Here is a 12,265-nt window from a genome sequence, read left to right on the forward strand (position 1 = left end):
CAAATACTGCAAATACACTTTCACTGCTAAGACCAAGTGTCGGGGAAATAAATCCCCTTGAAACAGCTTGGTTTGCTTTGAGAGGGTCTGATTTGTGAATGGCAACTTGAATAGTGTTTAAGTGTTATTTTAATCAGAGGTGGGGGCACACACAGATGATTCACTAAAATACAAAAGTATTTGTATCCAAAAATACTTGCAATCTTACTTAAAGAGGCCCTGTTTTGGTTTGTGGGGTTTTCCCTTTCCTGCTTGTGTTCGATGTTTGTTTTTTTTGCATCTAAATTGTCTGCAATGGCTGAAATCTGTGTATATCTGAAATCAGCATAATCTATATGAATACAGGATAATGTATGATGATTTGTTAAACTGTAAACAAAACTGTAGTAGAAGTTGAAATACAAAGTTGTTTAGATATAGATACTCAAGTAGAATATTGTAGTATGTATAAAAGCCCTAACCCTAATTAGAATACTACCTAAGAACACTACTTGAGTTAATGTACCTTATCATAAGTGTAGTCAAAAGTGTTGAGATGATGCAGATAAAGTTTTGGACGTTGAGGAAAGAGTCTCCATGTAAGGAAAGAATGTTCTGTCTCTGTGGTGGGAGGAAAAGTCTGCGAGACAGTAGAGTGTGTGTGTGTGTGTGTGTGTGTGTGTGTGTGTGTGTGTGTGTGTGTGTGTGTGTGTGTGTGTGTGTGTGTGTGTGTGTGTGTGTGTGTGTGTGTGTGTGTGTGTGTGTGTGTGTGTGTGTGTGTGTGTGTGTGTGTGTGTGTGTGTGTGTGTGTGTGTGTGTGTGTGTGTGTGTGTGTGTGTGTGTGTAGGGGTGTTTGTAGGGGTGTCTGAGGTGTTGATCATTCCAGGGAAGCAGCGCTGCAACCGTCCGTCTTACACAATGACATTATGTCTGGACGCTCGGCAGCTGGATGATGTTTTCCGAGCAGCTCAGCCTCAGACAGGAATCTCTGCTCACTGATTGGCTGTCAGGTCTAAAGTAATGTGCTTGTCCAGGTCAATGGCTCAACCTCAGGGGACACTTTGTGTTCCTGCTGCAGGACGTCTCTGCACCAAAGAGGGATAACATTTGAGGAATTTGGATGTTCTCAGAAATGATCTTTCCTGTGTTTGTTGGGACTGTCTGTAATCAGGTCAGCACATTCAAACCAGAGGAACGTGTCTCTGCCGTTTCCTGCAGGAGTTTCTGGCTTTTGCTTTGGTGTTAAGCACACGCCGACCCGTCACATGAGGAGTGTCACCACGCAGGAATGTAGCTTCAACACCGCCCGGAATAACTTGACATACCTACACCAAGGAAGGAATGAGTGGAAGCTACAGCAGCTCAGGGGGAAACAACAAACCCTGACGATGTTTACAGGCACACTCATATTCCACTGTTTCTCCAAATATGACAATATTATGACATTAGTACAGGTCATATTACGCCATATTATTCAGGATTTCCGATTAAACATGTGGTAAATGCTGATTCATTCGGGTGTTAGGAGTATTCATTGGACAATTCAAACTCAGTTGATGTTTACTTGCAACACATATCCCACGGTTTGCAAGGCTTAGGTAAATATGCATGCTCGGAAGAGAAAAGAGAAACTACTTTGGAAGTTTTTCTGTTACATATTTCGAGGCTCGACTCGGACATGCCTCCATGGTTTAATGCTCAAAAAGCTCTTTATTTTTCTCATACTGCCTGTGCTGCAGCACCTATTTTCACCCTCTGTCTGAAACCAGAGCCCGACTGCTCTGATTGGTTAGCTGGCCGGCTCTGTTGTGATTGGTCAACCGCTTAGAGATGTCCAGCCCCTTAGCGTTCAATGTGTTGGAACACCAAGTGCAAGTGTTATATAATGTTCACAAAGTAAACAAAGGATCCTACAAGTCACAAGGTTTCTTCTAATAACCTCTGAGCTGTTTCCAGAGAATCCTGCATCTCAGGTTTATTTTTACCAAGAAATCTCCTCCTCCTCTTCCTCACCTGCTCACACTCTGATCATTATGTAAGGTATGTTGCACTTGTAATTATCTCTTACCAAACCGGCTGCAGGATTACAGAGCACTCCTAGCCCTGTAAGGATTGAAACTCTGAGTCAATGCAGAAGTTTGAATTTCTCTTGAATAGAAGAAAGATATTTCTCCTCCCTGACGCAGGAACCAGCTGAGGAGGACGTTTTCCTGCTCTGTTGGCGGGAATCAAACAAACGGCCGGGTGGAGACAACAACGAGGGAGGGAGGGGAGTTTGTTTTGAGTTTCTGACCGTTGGGAAATTCCAGTCTGCAGACGTCTGTCCTCTGAAAAATTCATCAAAAAAACATCCCTCCCTCTCTCTGGTGTTTGGATTGAGTCGAGGACTAACTGACTTTGTTTGGCGGAACTGTAAAACTAATGATCATAACACACACACACACACACACACACACACACGCACACGCACACACACGTGCACACACACACACACACACACACACACACACACACACACACACACACACACACACACACACACACACACACACACACACACACACACACACACACACTAGACTTCACCGAGACAGAAAAACAAGACTAAGAAGGAGGCGTGTGGCACAGTGGCTTAGTGCGTTGGTGTTCAGATCAAGGGAGTACAGGTTCAAACCCCACTGCAGTCAGCATGTCGTTGTGTCCCTGAGACACTTCACCCCAAATTGCTCCTGTGGGGATTGCCCTCAGTATTGAGTATGTAAGTCGCTTTGGATAAAAGCGTCTAACAAGTGACATGTAATGCATTGCAAAAGAAAACAGCCGTCTGAGAGAAGAGGGCTGTGGTCAAGTAGAATTTTCTTGCACAAATGAGCCAAATGTTAGTCAAATCTTCCTTATCTTAAAGCTGTTTTTACATGACATTGGTTTGTTTGTTTTAACAGAGCAGGAAAAAGGACACCAATATCTTTCCACACTCCAAGTGTAGTGTATATTTTAGTTACAGTGTCAATAACAACCCTACTGTACATTATCACCTGTGCTCGATTGCCGCTGCTTGCTACCTGAAGCTAAAGTTATGAGAGCTCAATCATCCAAATAAAACTAACAGTGGCTTCAGTGGAATTTGACTGTCTTGCAGCTTTCTTACAATATGGAGGTTACATTAATGCACAACACACATTAGATTATGCTCTACACAACACACGTTACATTAATGCTCAACACAACACACGTTACATTAATGCTCAACACAACACACGTTACATTAATGCTCAACACAACACACGTTACATTAATGCTCTACACAACATACGTGACATTAATGCTCAACACAACACACGTTACATTAATGCTCAACACAACACACGTTACATTAATGCTCAACACAACACACGTTACATTAATGCTCAACATTACATTACATTACATTACATTGCATTTAGCTGACGCTTTTATCCAAAGCGACTTACAATAAGTGCATTCGACCAGGAAGATACAACCTTTAAGAAAACAGAATCATATAAGTACATCAGGTTTCATAGAGCCAAACATTTCAAGTGCTACTCAACTGGCATTTAGAAAGCCAGCCCTTTATTAGTATATAAGTGCTTTGTTAGTAATTCTATCGCTCGAAGTGGAGTCTAAAGAGATGAGTTTTCAGTTTGCGTCGGAAGATGTGTAAGCTATCTGCTGTCCTGATTTCAATGGGGAGCTCATTCCACCATTTTGGAGCCAGGATAGCAAACCCACGTGTTTTTGCTGACGGGAACTTGGGTCCCCCTCGCAGTGCGGGTGCAGCGAGCTGTTTGGCTGATGCAGAGCGGAGTGCACGTGCTGGGGTGTACGGTTTAACCATGTCCTGGATGTAGGAAGGGCCAGATCCATTCACAGCATGGTACGCAAGTACCAGTGTCTTGAAGTGGATTCTAGCAGTTACTGGAAGCCAGTGAAGGGAGCGGAGGAGCGGTGTGGTGTGGGAGAATTTGGGAAGGTTGAAGACCAGACGAGCCGCTGCATTCTGGATGAGCTGCAGAGGTCGGATGGCACATGCAGGTAGACCAGCCAGGAGGGAGTTGCAGTAGTCTAGGCGTGAGATGACGAGAGCCTGGACCAGAATCTGCGCTGATGTCTGGGTCAGCTGGGGACGTATCCTCCTGATGTTGTAAAGCGTGTATCTGCAGCAGCGGGTTGTAGCAGCGATGTTTGCAGTGAAGGACAATTTGTTATCTAGGACCACACCCAGATTCCTTGCAGTCTGAGTCGGGGAAACAACAGAGGTGCCGATGTTGATTGTTAGGTCAAGAGTGGGACAATCTTTTCCCGGAAGGAAGAGCAGTTCAGTCTTGTCAAGGTTGAGCTTGAGGTGATGAGCAGACATCCACCGAGAGATGTCTGCTAGGCAAGCAGAGATGCGTGCGACGACCTGGGTCTCTGAGCGGGGAAAGGACAGAATTAGTTGGGTGTCGTCAGCGTAGCAGTGGTATGAAAAACCATGCGGGCTAATGACAGACCCGAGCGAGTTTGTGTACAGGGAGAAGAGGAGGGGACCAAGAACCGAGCCCTGAGGGACCCCTGTAGTTAGGGACCCCTGTAGTTAACACAACACACGTTACATTAATGCTCAACACAACACACGTTACATTAATGCTCAACACAACACACGTTACATTAATGCTCAACACAACACACGTTACATTAATGCTCTACACAACACACGTTACATTAATGCTCTACACAACACACGTTACATTAATGCTCAACACAACACACGTTACATTAATGCTCAACACAACACACGTTACATTAATGCTCTACACAACACACGTTACATTAATGCTCAACACAACACACGTTAAATTAATGCTCAACACAACACACGTTACATTAATGCTCTACACAACACACGTTACATTAATGCTCAACACAACACACGTTAAATTAATGCACAACACAACACACGTTACATTAATGCTCTACACAACACACGTTACATTAATGCTCAACACAACACACGTTAAATTAATGCTCAACACAACACACGTTAAATTAATGCACAACACAACACACGTTACATTAATGCTCAACACAACACACGTTACATTAATGCTCAACACAACACACGTTACATTAATGCTCTACACAACACATGTTACATTAATGCTCAACACAACACATGTTACATTAATGCTCAACACAACACACGTTACATTAATGCTCTACACAACACACGTTACATTAATGCTCTACACAACACACGTTACATTAATGCTCAACACAACACACGTTACATTAATGCTCTACACAACACACGTTACATTAATGCTCTACACAACACATGTTACATTAATGCTCTACACAACACACGTTACATTAATGCTCAACACAAGACACGTTACATTAATGCTCAACACAACACACGTTACATTAATGCTCAACACAACACACGTTACATTAATGCTCAACACAACACACGTTACATTAATGCACAACACAACACACGTTACATTAATGCTCTACACAACACACGTTACATTAATGCTCAACACAACACACGTTACATTAATGGTCAACACAACACACGTTACATTAATGCACAACACAACACACGTTACATTAATGCTCAACACAACACACGTTACATTAATGCTCAACACAACACACGTTACATTAATGCTCAACACAACACACGTTACATTAATGCTCAACACAACACACGTTACATTAATGCTCTACACAACACACATTACATTAATGCTCAACACAACACACGTTACATTAATGCTCAACACAACACACGTTACATTAATGCTCAACACAACACACGTTACATTAATGCTCAACACAACACACGTTACATTAATGCTCTACACAACACACATTACATTAATGCTCAACACAACACACGTTACATTAATGCTCAACACAACACACGTTACATTAATGCTCAACACAACACACGTTACATTAATGCTCTACACAACACACGTTACATTAATGCTCTACACAACACACGTTACATTAATGCAAAACACACGAACAGTGTCTTGTTTTTTTAATATTGTAAATCCTGCACAACATGTTGCACGTTTCTGCTCCACACAACCTCTTTTAAAATCTGCACAGCTCTCCACTTTAAATACAGTATTTGTCATAATATATTATACTGTATTTTACTGCACCCAGTTTCTCACATAATTGTATTTTGTGTAAATAGTGTCTTTATATTTAAAACAAATTTTAATTACTTTTTATAAAAGTTAAATGTTTTGCTACTTATTCTCCTTTCTGTGTCTTTGTATGCATCATTAATACCAAAGCATATTCCTCGTATGAGTAAACCTAAGTGTGAGAGTGTCAATACACAAAAATGTCATCATTAAGAGCGCTAATGTGTTCATTTTGCCATACTTTGCAAGTTATGCAGTGAAAAAAGCACATGTAAGTACAAAAGTACGCAAATTACGACACAGCACAGGTTTTCACAATCCATATAAAAGGTGGTTTTCAGTCAGTTTCAGTCTGTCTGATGTGAGAGCATCCGAAGTCCTCCTGATTTCTCCTTGACATCTTCCCTTGACCTCCCATCATCTCCCAACAGGGTCAAGGGAAACACAGAGGGGGTAATTTGTTTTGACTATTGGACCGCAGCCTGAGTCTCGCCTCATTAACCCTTAAACTGTTCGTCCTCGTTACAGATATCACAAACAACCTCCTCCACACACACAGAGCAGAATACGCTAAAGGAAAATGGCGGAGGAGGAGGAAGGCTGATGATGATGATGATGATGGGAGGAGGAGGTCAGGGCTCTGCAGGAGGTCACGGCAGGAGACGGGCTGTGGGAACAGGACTCACACACACACACAGTCGGAGGTGTGAAGTCTGGTTTTTGGTTTTCGGGGCGTTCAGGTGCTGCTGTAGATTGGAGCTGTTAGTTTTCACACTCTTTATGTGTGTTTTTCAGTCACAGCTCTCACCCACCTGCTGCTTACTGCAAGACGCTACTGCTTTAAATACTACTCCACATTACTGCATAACTTACTAATAGTATCTTTGCAATTATTTATGTCTGGCAGGAATACTTGGGAGCACATTGTTGTGTCCTTCCTTGACTCTATTCTGTAAACATTTGCACACATTTCTGCACATTACTCCAATTTAAAACAGCACAGCTCTTCAACTTTTTATTCATATATACTTCATGTTATGGATATTCCTTGTACGCATGTTGATGAATTAATAACAGATTTGATTTTTTTGTATATTTGTAAACTAATAATAATGATAATAAGCATTTTCCGTCAGCTCAGATTTTTCTTCTGCTTTTTGAAACTGGAGTGTGTGCTCATGTGTTTCATTGTATAGGCTACTGCCTGAATGAGATGAATGAAAGGCAGGTTTTTCTAAATATCCTGGTTTCTTTAATTTATTTGCATTGCATTTGATATTGAGGTAATCCAAAAGAAAATAATCAGGTAACTTTACAAAATGTGTTATTGTATTATAAAAAGATAATATAAAAGTGCATCATATGCCGACTTGCATAATCGACGTCCTGCGCACACAGATCAGCTGTTGCAGCAGTCGATGGGTCACTTGACCTAACATGACCCAATCAGACATTTCTGCCCAGCCAGAAAACACACACACACGCACACACACACACACACACACACACACACACACACACACACACACACACACACACACACACACACACGCACACGCACACGCACACACACACACACACACACAGCCTGTACAGTAAACAGGATGTGATTTCTGAAGCCTGCTGCAGCCTCAGTGCAGTTATCAGGTTGTGTAAAGTGCTCCTGAACTTCAAAGACACACTATACTGCAGGTACACACACGGCGGTAGCAAGATTGAATAAATATGAAATATGTGAATTGCAGTGGAGTATAAATGAAGTAGCCCAACATGGAAATTCTTAAGTAAATTCTACTTAAGTACATTACTTGAGTAAATATACTTTCCACCACTGGAGATTAAAGTGTGACAGAGAGGAAACAGAGCGTATGATCTCAAGATAGCAAGACACACACACACACACACACACACATACACACACACACACACACACACACACACACACACACACACACACACACACACACACACACACACACAGGTTTTATATTCAGATTCAGTTCCCTTCTTTTATTTACTGTTTTTCTCGATTGCTTCACAGATTTATTTTAAATTGCTCAGTTTCTCTGAACACTAAACACAATTCCCAAAACCACACACCCAAAGTGCAAAACACCTCATTTCTCCTGCTAAATGAAGAACTGCACTCAAACCTACATAAACACTTACCAAATGCAAACTTTAGCACCAAATACAACACACTTCATTCATGAGATTGTTTGACCACCTAACTAAACACTGCTGAGCATAATCTAAATCACTTTCATCCGTTATGGGCATGGCTCTGTACATAGAGGTTTCTGCAGAGAAAGATTGCTTGAGTATACAGAAATACAGTAAATTAAGAAATACAAATGAGTTGGAGTGGAGTATAAATGAAGTAGCCCAACATGGAAATTCTTAAGTAAATTCTACTTAAGTACATTATTTGAGTAAATATACTTTCCACCACTGGAGATTAAATTGTGACAGAGAGGAAACAGAGTGTATGATCTCAAGATAGCAAGACTCACACACACACACACACACACACACACACACACACACACACACACACACACACACACACACACACACACACACACACACACACACACACACACACACACACACACACACACACACACACACACACACACACACACACACACACACACACACACACACACAACACCCACACCCCCCCCCCACCACCACACACACACATACACTGACCACAGAGTGTGGGTTTTGGAGGTGTGAAGCTGCAGGAGGACAGTGTGAGAACTTCATGCCCGAGCTGCTCCTCATCAGTGGGGGGGTCAGAGGTCACACGGTCTCGTTTTCGTTCATCACCTCGTTTTACGACCTACAGACGCACACACACACACACAAACACACTCGCACACTGACCTGCTCTGGACCTCTTCAGGTGTGTGAGTCGACGCGCCGGCTGAGGATCTTCTCACGCTGAGCGTCACCAAGCTTAACGTGGTCCGAGTCTCCGGTCCTGTTTTCTCAGATTTCTGTCAACAGAGGCTCAAATACTCACTACTGCCTGCGAGGACATAAGGGATTTGACATTTTAAGTGATATAACCTCCATTTATGTCTATATTTGATTCCACCTTTTAAATATGCTATCGCCTGAACACACTGATGCTCCTGTAACACAAGAATACACTATTTTTGGATCAATAAAGTATCTATCTATTTTCTTTTGGCTGGATGACGATGACACATTTGAGTTCAGCTCATTTTACTTCCCAAAGCACAGAGGGGAGGCGACCTGACCCTCACCCCCAAATAAAAAGTGCTCTGTTGTTATACCGATAAATTAAAAGAATATATATTAACCTGAGACAGATACAAACATGTAATTGAAGACATTACATTTATTATTAAAAAGTTTTTTTTATAACGGTACATTTAAAAAAAAGAAAGCAAAAGAGAAATTACATTTAAGAAATTGTAGTTGCATTTTTTTAAACCAAAAAGACTGCCTTCAAATTAAATAGTTAAAAAAAACATCAAAGATATATTTAAAGGTGACCAATCATGCAAAATGTACTTTTGTACGTCTTTTATACACGAATATGTGTCCCCGTTGTTCCAGGGAACTCACCAAGTGTCAGAAAACACAACCCTCTCTATTTTCCTCCATACCCAAATCTCTTAAAAAGGGGCTGCAACGGATCTGATACAGACTGATCCAGATTTGAACACTTCTATGACGTCACAGAAGTGGCGCTACTGCTATTGGGTCAACTCCACCAATCAGGAGGAGACAGCCACGGACATTGCCGTTCGAAAGCGCTGGAGACGCTGTAGTATATATGCCAGGCCTGTAGATGGGGCTGTTCTCACAGAATCAGCCCATGCAAAGACAGTGTTAAATTGAGCGAAATGAGGAATGGCTAAAATGCATGATCTGTTTCGTATTTTGAAAAATAAAAAGTATAAATATGCCTTATATAGGTATGGTCCTAAACTATATTATTCAAATATAGCATGACAGGTCCACTTTAAGTTCCCACTAGACATTTATTAAAGAATAAAACACAAATAAAAATGAACCTGATGCAATGTAATGAGTGTCAGATAGTTTAAATAACCTAGCTCAATTAAATGAAAAACTAAGCAACCTAGATACTTATAATGTGCTCATTAATTGACAAACAACCAAATCAAGCCTCACATATCTTGCATTTTTCCTTATTATCTAGATTTAAATGACGCTCTCAGACGGTTTGATAACCATTAAAACGTGCTCTGTCTGTTCCTGATGAACAAGGTGTTTTATTACCTGCGACTCACTAATACACACTCAGCTGATTAACATCAGACGCCTCATTAACACGTTCATTGACACGTTGATTACCTCGTCATCAGCTGACTGTGACCTTCAGCACCTGAAACACTTCATCCACAGCTCCTTCACCTCAGAACTGTATATTTAAATAATTTACAGATAAGCCTTATAGATTCATTCTTAATTAAAAGTACAAATACCTCGGTGTAAAAGTCCTGCGATGAACTTTAGAAAAGATAAGCCTTTATTCATCCTCTGGGGGGGAATTCTGTTGTTGCAGCACAACAACTGAAATTAACTAAATTAAGTTAAATTATATTTACATGTATATAGACTCCAGCACTGAATTGGTCACTTAAAACATTTAATGTATATCTTATCAACCAAATCAAAGGAGCTCGGGACTTCAGATGCATCATTGCCCTTTCTACACAGTTTCAAGTTGTTGCATGTATTTTATTTTATATTTTAAATGTTATTTAATGGGCCTAGATGATTTTTTTTTTTTGGGTTCATTGAATTGAATTAAAATGTTGCTTTTTGACTTTCAGGCTTTTAAACAAGGCAAAGTTAAAAAAAACACATCAAATAAAGTAACTACACTAGTAAGTCAAGTTAGGTTCACTGTCACTATTTGTTCGGAGTTGTTGGCATTTCTTCTCCACGCTGACGTCTCTGCACAGGTTCCTGCTCCCTGATGCTGATTGGTCCGTGGCCGTTTCTCAATCGCGAGGATACTGGCTTGGTAGTCGCATACTTCCAAGTCACTTCCTTCAGAAACGAAGCAAGTATACTTCCAAGCCACGGCTTCGGAAAACAAAGAAGAATGGAACAGACTAACAAGTGTGCCACTCTCTCTAACGGTTTCAACATAAACTGTACCGAAAATAAATACCTCACGATGTCTATCTAATTATGAACTTGCTTTACTTTCACGGAACACATTTTTGGTGATAACAAATGCAACAAAGTAACATATTTACCAACACATGTTCTACGCCACTACATACTTACATTTAAATGTGTGCTGCACTGCGTCGGTTCAGCCATTCTCCGCAAGGGTTTTTGAAATTGGTCCGTGCGCAAAGCATTGTGGGGATTTGAAGGACGCGAAGTCTACCCATGTGCAGCCTCGAAAATACCCCCAAACCAAGGACGTGGCCTCGGTGGAATTCCAAGTATGCTGGAGATTGGAACAGTCCTTCGGCGACACTCGATGACGTAGTATCCTTGAAATATTGGCTTGGTAGTCACGTACTTCCAAGTCACTTCCTTCAGAAACGAAGCCAGTATGCTTCCAAGCCACGGCCTCGGAAAACTAAGAAGAATGGAACAGACTAACAAGTGTGCCACTCTCTCTAACGGTTTCAACATAAACTGTACCGAAAAGAAATACCTCACGATGTCTATCTAATTATGAACTTGCTTTACTTTCACGGAACACATTTTTGGTGATAACAAACAAATGTAACAAAGTCACATATTTACCAACACATGTTCTACGCCACTACATACTTACATTTAAATGTGTGCTGCGTCGGTTTAGCCATTCTCCGCAAGGGTTTTTGAAATTGGTCAGTGCGCAAAGCATTGTGGGGATTTGAAGGACGCGAAGTCTACCCATGTGCAGCCTCGAAATTTCCCCCAAACCAAGGACGTGGCCTCGGTGGAATTCCAAGTATGCTGGAGATTGGAACAGTCCTTCGGCGGCACTCGATGACGTAGTATCCTTGAAATATTGGCTTGGAAGCCAGTAACCTCGAGATTGAGAAACGGCCCGTGTGTCTTCTGGGAAACACAAAAACCCCACAATGCACCTCTGCCCCAGC

Source organism: Notothenia rossii, assembly GCF_949606895.1.
Source record: "Notothenia rossii genome assembly, chromosome: 1".
Lineage (NCBI taxonomy): Eukaryota > Metazoa > Chordata > Actinopteri > Perciformes > Nototheniidae > Notothenia > Notothenia rossii.